This window comes from Girardinichthys multiradiatus, chromosome 8 (genome assembly GCF_021462225.1).
Source record: "Girardinichthys multiradiatus isolate DD_20200921_A chromosome 8, DD_fGirMul_XY1, whole genome shotgun sequence".
Classification (NCBI taxonomy): domain Eukaryota; kingdom Metazoa; phylum Chordata; class Actinopteri; order Cyprinodontiformes; family Goodeidae; genus Girardinichthys; species Girardinichthys multiradiatus.
The window spans coordinates 38,875,973-38,887,526 of NC_061801.1; positions in this window are offsets into that span (position 1 = coordinate 38,875,973).

Genomic DNA, 11,554 nt, shown 5'->3' on the forward strand with positions numbered 1-11,554 from the left:
TTGGATAACTCCTGCAGTTTCCATCTCTGTCAGTAGGCGCCTTACATCCTGCCACTGAGAAGGGGGGATCTTACGATATGGGAGTCGAAATGGCTTTGAATCCACCAGAGGAATTTCATGTTGAACAGTTTTTGTGTGTCCATAATCCATAGGATGCTGTGAGAATACGTCCCGATTTTTCTCTACCAGGTCCTTGAGGAGAGTACGCTGGTTTTCATTCTCCACTTCTGCTCCACTTAGGTCCACTTCATAGCTTGCCGCCACCTGACCGAGGCTGAGATACACCCCTTCTTTCACTCTACTGTGATGTTCACCTCCATCTTTGTCCCAGCGCTCCACAACTTCGTCCACCAAGAATGCTGTGGCAAGTTGGGTGTTTGGTTTAATAGTGATGTTTCTCTGAGAGAGGTTCATAACTCTAACTGGGGCATACCCTTTTTTTACATCTGTGAGAATTTTGGCCACAAGGAGGTCTTGTGGGAGGTGGAGTGAAGGGCAGCCTTCTATCAGGGCTGTATAGGTTTTTCTTTGTGGGCCTGATTTAATCTTACATGTTAACTCCATCTCTTTGCCACCAGGGATACAGATAGTTTGGCCGGTGAAAATCGCAGGACCCACTGTGTCCTGGGTTTTACTTTTTTCAGTACTCACAACCTCCACCACAGCAGAATACCACTCTGGGTGGTTCTCTTTTATCAGGTGGAGGAATTCAGTGCCATAGGCTGCTTGCAAGTGGCTTTTTGATGCACGAATGACATTTGTTCCAATGAGCAGAGGCACAGATGACCGATATTCAGAGTCAGGGACAACAAAAGTGGGGACAGTCATACAGTCTTCTCCAAAAACCTTAAGTATGATAGTCAAGACCCCGTAATAGGGCACGTTTTGTGCTGCTGCCCCCTCTATCATTATGTTGGATGGCTGCAGCTTCTGCTTCTGGAGCTCTGGGTGGGTGTGCCAGAAACTATGGGTGATGCTTGTAATTTGGGATCCAGAGTCAATGAGAGCCCTACATTTCTTGCCGTTTATCTCCACTTCACCCTCATTTCTAGGGCCCACCAGCAGTGGAGTTCCCTCCTCTCTGTTTGCAGTATCTGTGCACTCTGAGTGTGGGGCTTGCTGCTTGCCCATGGTTTCCCCTGCTACCATGGGCTTCAGGCGTTTAAAGACTGGGATGGTGGCATGCTGCTTCCTTCTGCCGAGGTTGGTGGCTGAGAGTGGTGAGTCCTGGTCGAGTTGAAGTCAGGAAGGACTGCTCGGCAAAATCTGGCAATGTGCCCTTGTTTTCCACAGCGATGACACACGACAACCGAACTCTGATTTGTCATTCGTGCTGTTGGCAGGGCTGCATTTGGGGAGACACTTTATGCTTGATTCCAGTATGGACAGTCTAGCCATTTGTGCCTCTTGGCTGAGGGCCAATTTCTTGACCATCTCAGTCAGTTCAGTAAGTTCTGAAGTGCATTTTCTCCCTTCAGCCCTTGCGTTTGTGTTTTCTGATGTGACATGCACCTGAGCAAACGTCTTCTTTACTTTTTGTTGGGGCTGAAACTTCTTTGTTTCCCTAGCAATGCTTCGAAGCTCAGCCTGAAGCTCTCTAAAGCTGAGCAATAGGGGCTTCATGGGTGCTATTCATGTATATACATCTCCATCCACCAGCCCTCTTAGGAACTGTCGAGTCAATTTACTGTCTCGATCTGGAAACGGCCTACCCCCTTCCTGGCTTTCTTCAACTGCTCATAAAGTTGCCTCTAGTGCTATGGCATAGGAGCAGGCAGACTCACGTGGCCTCTGACTTCGCTCATAAAAATCAGCTAGCGGGTCTAAAGAGCTCTGTGCGTCACCATACTCGGCCCTCAGTTCCTCAAATGCCCTCTCTGGGGATCGTTCACCAGGTGGAAGGTTCAGGATTAGCTTCCTGGCTTCACCACTGAGGTGTCGTACTACTGTGGAAAAAAGAAGATGGGCAGGGAGATCTATGGCGTCTAGAAGGTACTGCATATCACGAATCCAGTCCTCCACCAGCATCTTACTGTCTGAATTACCACTGAACACTTGCACATTCTTCACCTGATGAGTCTGCATCAAACCACCATATGCTGTGTGTGTGGGGCGTTGGCTGTGGATGGCTTGTCCACAGACATCTAACAGAGGGTCAGGGAGGTATGGACGCGAGACCATAGCAGCAGGTAGGGGTGGTTTCAGATGCTGCAATTCACTGCTATGCCTGGGACCAATCTGGTCAGGGGCTGCATGTGAGGCAACCTGAGAAAACGGGACAGTCAGGTTTGGGGCCCATGTGGGGACAGCAGTTATGTTTTGTGACGGCGTCTCCCCCTGAGCGGGGCTCTGATAGTTCTGTGTAGTAGGATGGAAACCCAGAAAGGTGGGTTTGTGCTCTAAGCCTGCCATGGTCTGCCCAACAGGAACAGAGTAACTCATTTTCAACCATGGTGGAATTTGAGAACCCGGTGCATGGCTCTGGGCTGATCTGACATTTCTTGCCCTGGAGGGAGGCAAAGAGGATAAATAATTGGTTGCGGATGGAATTATGAAACCTCCCTGAAGAGGTTGGGACAGAGGAGTGGAATCTGGGTGGCCTGGGTAGGTCTGGGGGCTTGGTCCCAGCAGCTGACCAGTTTGGTTGATAGGAGCAGGAAGGAGTGTGCTAGCCTGTTGTGCGTATTGTGTTCCATTGTGAGTAACATTGGAGTGGCTTTCAGGGGCAGTGTATGCTGATGACGTTGGGATAGGGATGTGGTCAGTATAGACGGACAGAAGAGGGGGTGAAGGGGTACCTTGCCCTTCGTGGGTCCATGTCTGGTGTGGTGTGTCACCTGAGGTGACAAAATGGTCACTCCGTTGGGTCCCCGTTAGAGGTTCTGGGTTCAGTGGATCTGCTGGGTAATTATGCCACATGTTTCTCTTTCTCGTTCGCTCTTTGATGGAATTGGAGTACAACCACCCTGTGTATATGTACAGGATTAACAGAGCATTCACCTTAGTGTGAACCAAACCAAAAATAAATTAAAATAAATTCACAGCTCGGTGCACATCTCAAAGACAAAAGAATATAAAGATCCACCAGCTACAGCTAAAAGTATGTCTCAATACTCGATCACTATAGTTTCTTTAAATAGTTAGCCCAAAACAATATTTACACCTGAGGCCTTAGAGTCACAAAACACAGCATCAACCTGACATTTCACTGAGATCTTCAAAGGATATGATGGAAAACATGAGCATGTTGCATCCACATTTAGAATGAAGTTCCAGTGTACAGCAATAACGTCACTCTACTGGATAACCAGATGCCCCTTCGATTTGTTGGCCTCTTTGAACCACAATCCGGGTCACGGCACCAAGATGTAACCCAATCTGTCCCTCTGTGCGTCCGTAGCTTGTGGAAGACACTCCGTGAACTCTGCGTTGTGTTTTGGATGTAGGTGAGGTGTGTTCCAGGCGGAAACAGAGGCACCAGACACAGGATTCTGCGTTGTGGCGAGACCTTGAAGCATTTATTTCCTCCAGTCACTCTTCTTTCACCTTACAGGCAGTAAAAGCAAACTCTGTAGGATATGGTAGCTTTCGCGGCAAAACCTCAGAGCTACGGTGTCCCTACTAGGACAAACATCCCAGAACTGCTGCATTTCCAAAGAACACCCACAGAACAACAGCACCATCTGTTGGAATATTTATGTCACTATCTTACATACATTTTTCCTCACAGATTTCTTCAATTTTTGCTTTTTTGTCAAACTTAAATGTTTCAGATTGTCAGACAAACACAGCTTAAGTCAATACAAATATTCTTTTGTTAAATTTTACTCAAACCAAGCTATGATTTCTGTAGAATTAAGAAATTACTTAAATAGAACCTGTATGACAACATGAAGTAGGCTAAAATAACTCAAAAAGCAGCAAAGCATGCCCAGGCACCAAAAGGAAAAACTGAAGACCATATGAGAAATAAAGTCACTGACATCTATCAGTCTGGAAAGGGTTAACAAAGCCATTTCTAAGGTTTTTGGACCCCAAAGAACAGCAGTGAGTACCATTATCCCCACATGGAGAAGAAATGGAACAGTGGAGAGCCTTCCCAGGGGTGGTCAGCCCATATTTACTCAAAGAGCACATTTGGGACTCATCCAGGAGGTCACAGAAGAGCCCAGAACTACATCTAATGCTCTACAGGACTCACTGCCTTTACGACTTTACGAGTTATGTTTAAAATTTGCAAATTACAATAAGAAGGAAAGACTAGGCAAAAATGGAAGAGTTCCAAGGCCAGAACCACTGCTGACCCAAAAGAACACAAAGGCCCGTCTCACATATACCAAAAAAAAAAACCAAAAAAAACATTTTTATGATCTTCTTAAACTTTTTGGGAAATATGCTGTGGACTGAAGACTCAAAAGTGGAAGTTTTTGGAAGGTGTTGGTCATTTTACATCAGGTGTAAAGGTAACACAGCATGGAACCAAAAAGAAGAACATCATACCAACATACATGCATGGCTGGAAAACTGTCACTAAACAACATTTGCTAATAACCATGAAGTGTGACTGCTGTGTGCCTGTGTGTGTGCACAAAAACACTATATTCTCTATTTTATCCTTTACTGGGAAAACAACTCGGTGAATAGCAAAGCATGGACTGGAATACCGAAGAAAAGGATCTTTCTGGTTTGAATGTTATTTGGTAAACATGTAGACATGTTTATGGTAGGTATGTAAATGAATAAATTTGCATTGAGCTGATATGTTAATACTGAATTTTCCTTATGTTTTTATCACAATTACTCCTCCTCCCACAGCTCTGGTAAAACCCACAAAAAAATAAAAACTACTATGTGGAATGTAGCTTTCAAACACCAAATGGATTTAAAATGACAAATTTAGATCTTTGGGCAGCAGGACCACTTTTAAAAGTTCTTCTGAACTTTCTTCAGTAGGAGGGAACAAGAAACTTGAACATTGGAGGCTCTTTGGTAAACATGCAGACATCTGACTGGTATATAAATGACTTATTTGCATGGACCTGGCACATCCAAAACATCCTGTGTCTGTCCACATGCACACAGTTCACATAAAGGACACAGCTGCATGAAGTTAACAATTGATATGGCCTGGTTTGGTGGCATGGTCACCTTTGTGTGGCTGCTGTGTCCTAGGGCCACCTTGGGTGAGGTCTAGCTAGGAGCGGGCGTTGGTGTCGGCATTGGTGGGCCCTACGGGAGCGTTGGTTGTGTGTGGTCTGGGTGGTGCAATTAATGCTGTTGTTGGCAGGTATTGGTTGGGGACTTTGGATGGGGTGGATTTCAGGGTGATGCCAGTTGCTGGTGGCGTATTGATCCTCTATTAAGCTATAATGAGTGAGAGGTTGTTGTGTTGTGTGAGGGTCAAGGTGGGGACCACCTCTTGAAGCCATTGGATTTTGACCCCTGTTCACCCTTGGTCCATGTGCTTCTGTGCATTTAGGATTTCTCGCAGTATCTACTGACCTTGGGGGGACACATCACACATACGAAATTTGATTCATTTCATTCAAGATCTACAGAAATATCTTTCAGCCAAAGAGGGACCAATACAGAAAGCTCTCTGGACCTTTCCAGTCAAAGAGGAAGTTGGTGTATTATCCATCAGCATCTTCCCATCTAACCAAAACTGTTCTGGTATATCACAGATCTTTATTGAATAAGCCTGAATTATATTTTCAGGGCTTGTTAAGAGCATAGCCACTGGCGATACACACACGTTTATCAAGCCTAGTTGATGGTACTGAGGTTCCTCTGAGTACTGCCAAGCTGTTCAGTGCTGCCTAAATATATAAATAATATTTTATCTGCCTTTTGGTTAGATAGAAGTACGCATTTTAGACTGAGCTGACAGCCATGGTATATTTGTCCAAATTAGTAAGTCATGTAGCGTTGCCTGCCTTGCACGGATTTCAGATGTCTCCTACAAGAACTTCTTTTCTCCGGTTCCCTTCAAGGATTCCTCATAGAACCATAAATCTGGTGAAAATAAATTCTTATCCCTGTAAGTGGTGCCCTAGGATGTCCCAGCAGCTTCCACTCTGGTAATTAGCCTCATCTGCTCCTCTTTCCACAGATTCACCTCAGTAAATGCTCCCCTTTGGTTCCTGAGTCCATGCTTGTTCATCAGCTCTGCACTACTTTGTTCTGCTCACTCATCTTCCCTCCATGTTCCTGGTTTGCTTTTAGGTTTATTCAGTTTCATATTAGACCTTGGACTTTGTTTTGGTAAGTTTCTGTTTGACTTTTTAAATATCTTAATGTTTGCATCCACCTCTGCCTCCCTCTTGGGTGTATTAGGTCCTTCATACATCCACCACTTTGTGACAGCTTTGAAATAATCCATAACTTTTCAAACTCCACAACTTTTCATTTTGATTGTTGATGATGACTAACCTTAAAAATGAACCTGTCTTTCTTTCAATGAAATATAATGCATGATTTAGGAAAACAGTTGTGTTTTTTTGAACTCAGACAAGTCTGAGTATAAAAATTGTTTTTTGAAAAAAAAAATCTGTTTTTTGTTGCCTGTCTATCTCTTAAATTACTTAAAGTATGCTTCTGATTGGTTGATTAGTCCCTCATGACCTCTCCTTCCCCGGAAGCATGAGCAGAGCTGAGTTCACTCACTGAAAGAGTCTTTTCTGTAGTTCACACTGACACTGTCATCCGTGCGTTTGCTCCCCGTTGCAAATAGAAGCCATTCCAGTTAGTGGGGTAATTCACACTAGATCCGTGGCGCAGTAGCGTGATGGAGAGCCCTCCTCCGTCGTCCGTCAGCAATAAGGATCGAGTCTATTTTTGACAGATGACGGAGCACCAAGGCATGAATTTCAATGGGGGTAAAATTCACGGATGACGTAGCTGTTCTCAGATGCATGAACAGATCCTAAACACAAAAACGGTTCCAGTGTGAATTGGTGCTAGGTAGGATCTGTAATGGATGACGGAGCAGACACAGAACGTGGTCAGTGTGAACTGCTGGCCATGGTCCCTCAAGAAGGTTTTGCCTGACTAAGTAAGAAAGAGGGCCAACCTTTTCAGAACTGGTTGCAATATATGTCTTTTCATTAGCATCATTTGCTATTTAATGTTTGTCTATTTTGGTTTAAAGTTAAGATTCTATAGTTTTTCCTCTTTACACCTGGGATGGGATCTCAAAGTCATTTTCCATAAGTGCGGTTCCCAACGTACGCAAGCCTGTTCCTTGAATGATCCATCAGGAGAGCCTCCAGATATCCTAATCCCGGTGCCAGAAGAATCCATTAAAGCCTGTCCATTTTACAACAAGGTTCCTAAAGGATCCAGTTTAAAATTGATTTTTGTTGATCGTTATGTGTTGAGACAACACTAGTTCATCTTTTGGGTTTAGGAGGCTTAAAAAAGGTTCCTAAACCCAAAAGATGAACCAGTGTTGTCTCAACACATAACGATCAAATGCTTCAACCTAAGAAGCATTAAAGTGGCCTAACAAACAAACACGAAAACCACATTTTTAAGGACTGAACTAAAAACAAGCGAAACCACAGCAAAAGTCTTTGGAAACACGATGAAAGACCTTCAAAAAGCCTGGAGAACTTAGCTAAGCCTGCTTATAAAGCAATGATTTTGCCTCAGGGTAGTTATGAATTCCACAAAAAGCGTTTCTTTATTTCTCTTAAGAGATTGTTTCTGCACCTAAGGCAAACTAAACTGATTTATTTAGCAGGGTGCATAAGGTTCACTTCACACGTTACTCATATGAAGTCATAGAGCCTAAAGGACAAGCATCATTTATTCTGTCAAACTGAATCTTTTCCTGCAGGTTTGCCTCTCACACTCACCTGAGGAAAAACAGCACCTGATTTTTGGTCTCGAGACCAGAGGACCATCCTTCACATGTATGCTCTGCCCCCTGCATGACCTGCAACAAACAGACTTCTTCAGGCTTTTCTCTCCCACCCGTCCATGCCCAAAACGGAGCTTTTGTCTTTATACTGAGCTTAAATCAATCAGGTAATCTTTATTCACGCACGCAAAGTACTGAAGAAGAAGAATTATTTTTTAATATTGTACAGGAACCCAATCAACACACCATCATGCATTTAAACACAGTGAAACAATTGAAATATCTGGAGCAGAGCTGCCAAGGAGGACACCATGCAACATTGTACAGTTTTGTTGTCCGATGAGCTAACCCCTCCCTCCTACTTCCCCATGTCTAAAGGGATTGCTCAATCCAGCTCTCCATCCAACGGGTCTGGACTTCCCTAAACCTGAAAGATCTTACTAAGCAGGTTCACTGAAAGTTTTGTTTAAGCTGGTGTCGGGAAATGACTCACCTAGCCTCTGACAGCCTTCATCCAAAAGTCTCGCCCTTTTTCAACTGGAGGTCCGGGCGACCGAGTAGCCTCTCGCAGTCATCCACACCTTCAACAGTCACTTTTGTTCACGGCTGCTCATTCCCTAATTTACAACTGGCTCTTGGTATATGGGCTAGGTTAATTTTAGTAGCTCAGCACGAGCCTCAATGGCGCTGTTTTAACTAACTTGGTTAAGGCAACCTATAAAAACCTCCTAAAATATCTTAGAACCAGGCAACAAGACTTTTTACCACCAATGAAAAACCAAAAATACGGTGACTCAAATAATTGAATGTCCACGATTTAACTAGAATTTTATATGCTTTCTTTAATTAGTAATGCTTTTGCAGGGGTCAGTAACAGCTTAAATTCGGCAACACAAAATAATCTCAATAATAGAAATGAATCAATCAACTCAACCTGTCTTTCCCTGATGCTGAAACTAATGAGTGTGGAGAGGCTTTGAAGACGGAGGCTCATCCATCCACCTGATGGAGAGGTTTCTTCTGGTAACAACGTGGTTTCTTGAAGGGAATACGACTTAATCTTCAGTTTTCTTCCTTTAAGTGGCAGGCACTGATGCTCCAGGCTTCAATGGTTAAACAGGATCTTTGTTGTTATTTGTCTCCGAAGACAGTAGCTTCCAGAGGCTGAAGAGTCGAAGGAAACCCGGAGACATAAATGAGGTTGATTCAGGACTTCCAGAAGCCTGAAACTTAGAGCAATCAGCTGTTCACCGATCAAGTTCACTTCTGTTGTCTGGATAAAAAGGCTTTAGATGAAATCAGATTCTTAATCTTGAGGCACGGTCCTTTCTGGGCTCATGGTTTGATCCTCTTTTTCCGCTAATCCGGTAATAGCCACGCAGCTGGTCTGTAGACTCATCCTCCCTTCCTTGCGCTGGTCTTCAAAAGATTCGCTGTCAGCATGCAGCTGGCTCTCGTCACCCCTTGTCATCCTACAGTTCTTTCCCTAATCTGCTCAGTTTTAAACTTTACACAGTATTACACATTTCATTCTTCAGCTTTCTGCATTTACTTTAAAACACAGTTACAAAACCATCACTTCATTCTTTTTATTCATGCTTCACAAATGATCCTATCCTGGTCCCGCAGAGGAGCAGTGGAAAGAGGTCGGCTTGTTGGAGAGGGGGTGCTCTTATTCAGACAGTGGCATCATGGGAAGTCTGTTGCTACCTCCCTTTCCTCAGTTGCTGGAAGTCAGTTAAATGCAATTTATTTTGAAAGTTCCAGAAAAAAAATGTAATGTTATCTCTTTCATATATAGCTGATTTTTTACTTTAATGATCAGTTCTTAACCATATTTCAATCATACATCTTTTAACTTGATAATCAAAGATTACTAATTTCATTTAATACTTGTAAAAGAATGGAAAATCATCAAACATCATTTCTTTAGATACACTTGTTTATATTTCTGCAAAAGATAAGACAGATAGATAATATGTGGCTCCACACAGACCCCTCCTGTCTCTCAGTCCCAGAATATGTGAATATGCTTGTTTTCACTCTCTACTGCTTCAACTGTGTATTTTAATAATTATTGCATGGATCACACATAAGGGTCAGTCAGTCATTTTCTACCACTTATTCCATAGTGGGTCACGGGGGAGCTGGTGCCTATCTCCAGCAGTCTATGGGTGAGAGGCAGGGTACACCGTGGACAGGTCACCAGTCCATCGCAGGGCAACACACAAACTACCAAGCACACACTCATACACCTAAGGGCAATTTAGAGTGATCAATAAACTTAACAGTCATGTCTTTGGACTGTGGGAGGAAGCCAGAGTACCTGGTGAGAACCCACGCATGCACAGGGAGAACATGCAAACTCCATGCAGAAAGACCCCTGGCTGGGAATTGAACCCAAGTCTTTCTTGCTGCAAGGCAACAGTGCTACCAACTGCACCACCGTGCAGCCCTGTTTCACAAGTATTAAATTAAATTAGTAATCTTTGATTATCAAGTTAAAAGATGTATGACTGAAATATGGTTAAGAACTGATAATTAAAGTAAAAAATCAGCTATATATGAAAGAGATAACATTACATTTTTTTTTCTGGAACTTTCAAAATAAATTGCATTTAACTGACTTCCAGCAACTGAGGAAAGGGGGGTAGCAGCAGACTTCCCATGATGCCACTGTCTGACTAAGAGCACCCCCTCTCCAACAAGCCGACCTCTTTCCACTGCTCCTCTGCGGGACCAGGATAGGATCATTTGTGAAGCATGAATAAAAAGAATGAAGTGATGGTTTTGCACAGGGAGAACATGCAAACTCCATGCAGAAAGACCCACAGCTGGGAATTGAACCCAAGACCTTCTTGCTGCAAGGCAACAGTGCTACCAACTGCACCACCGTGCAGCCCACACATAAGGGTATTTATTGTAATTTTTATGGATTTAACTGTGAGCGGGTACTAAATGTTGCATGGATTAAATGGAAAGATCTCACCTTATTTTGACAACAGATATTTATACATTATGTTGAAACAAAACAAAATACAACAAAAAATCTAATGAATTAAATGTTAACATTAAAGAATAAAATTCCTCAAATACAAATCTAAAGAATCAACTAAATAAATACGTGCATGAATAAAAATGGCAGCATAGTGAAATAATTTAGCTCTTTTACCTCAACTAAAATAAAAGCAAGTAAAGTTGCATAAAAAGTAAGATAAAAGAATAAAAGATAAAGGTGTCTTGGATTGAGGAGTTGATGGAGGTCCCAAACACAAGCAGGAGTAAGGAAAATGCTTTCGGCATGGACCGGACAGAGGGCCATCTCAGAGCAGAGTGAGGAACAGAAGGTTCTGATGAAGAGCAACCAAAACTGACAAGCCTCTAACTCCTGTGGAGGTTATTAGTGGAGATACCTCCAGGTGAGACTAACTGATTGTAAAGCATCTGAGGAGAAGCATGAACTGAGGTCAAATGTCCACAGATAAACACACAGATAAATACAGAGATGGAGACAAAACAGAACTATCATAAACCTAGGACTGAATAAATAATCACCAACCAGAACATGAAAAGGCGCTAGGAATTTGACGAAATAATGAACTCAGTATGGAAAACCATATATAACAAACTCCAAAATGATAAAAGGACAAACCCAAAGTCCAAAGGATCACGGCAAAGATGGTGGAAACA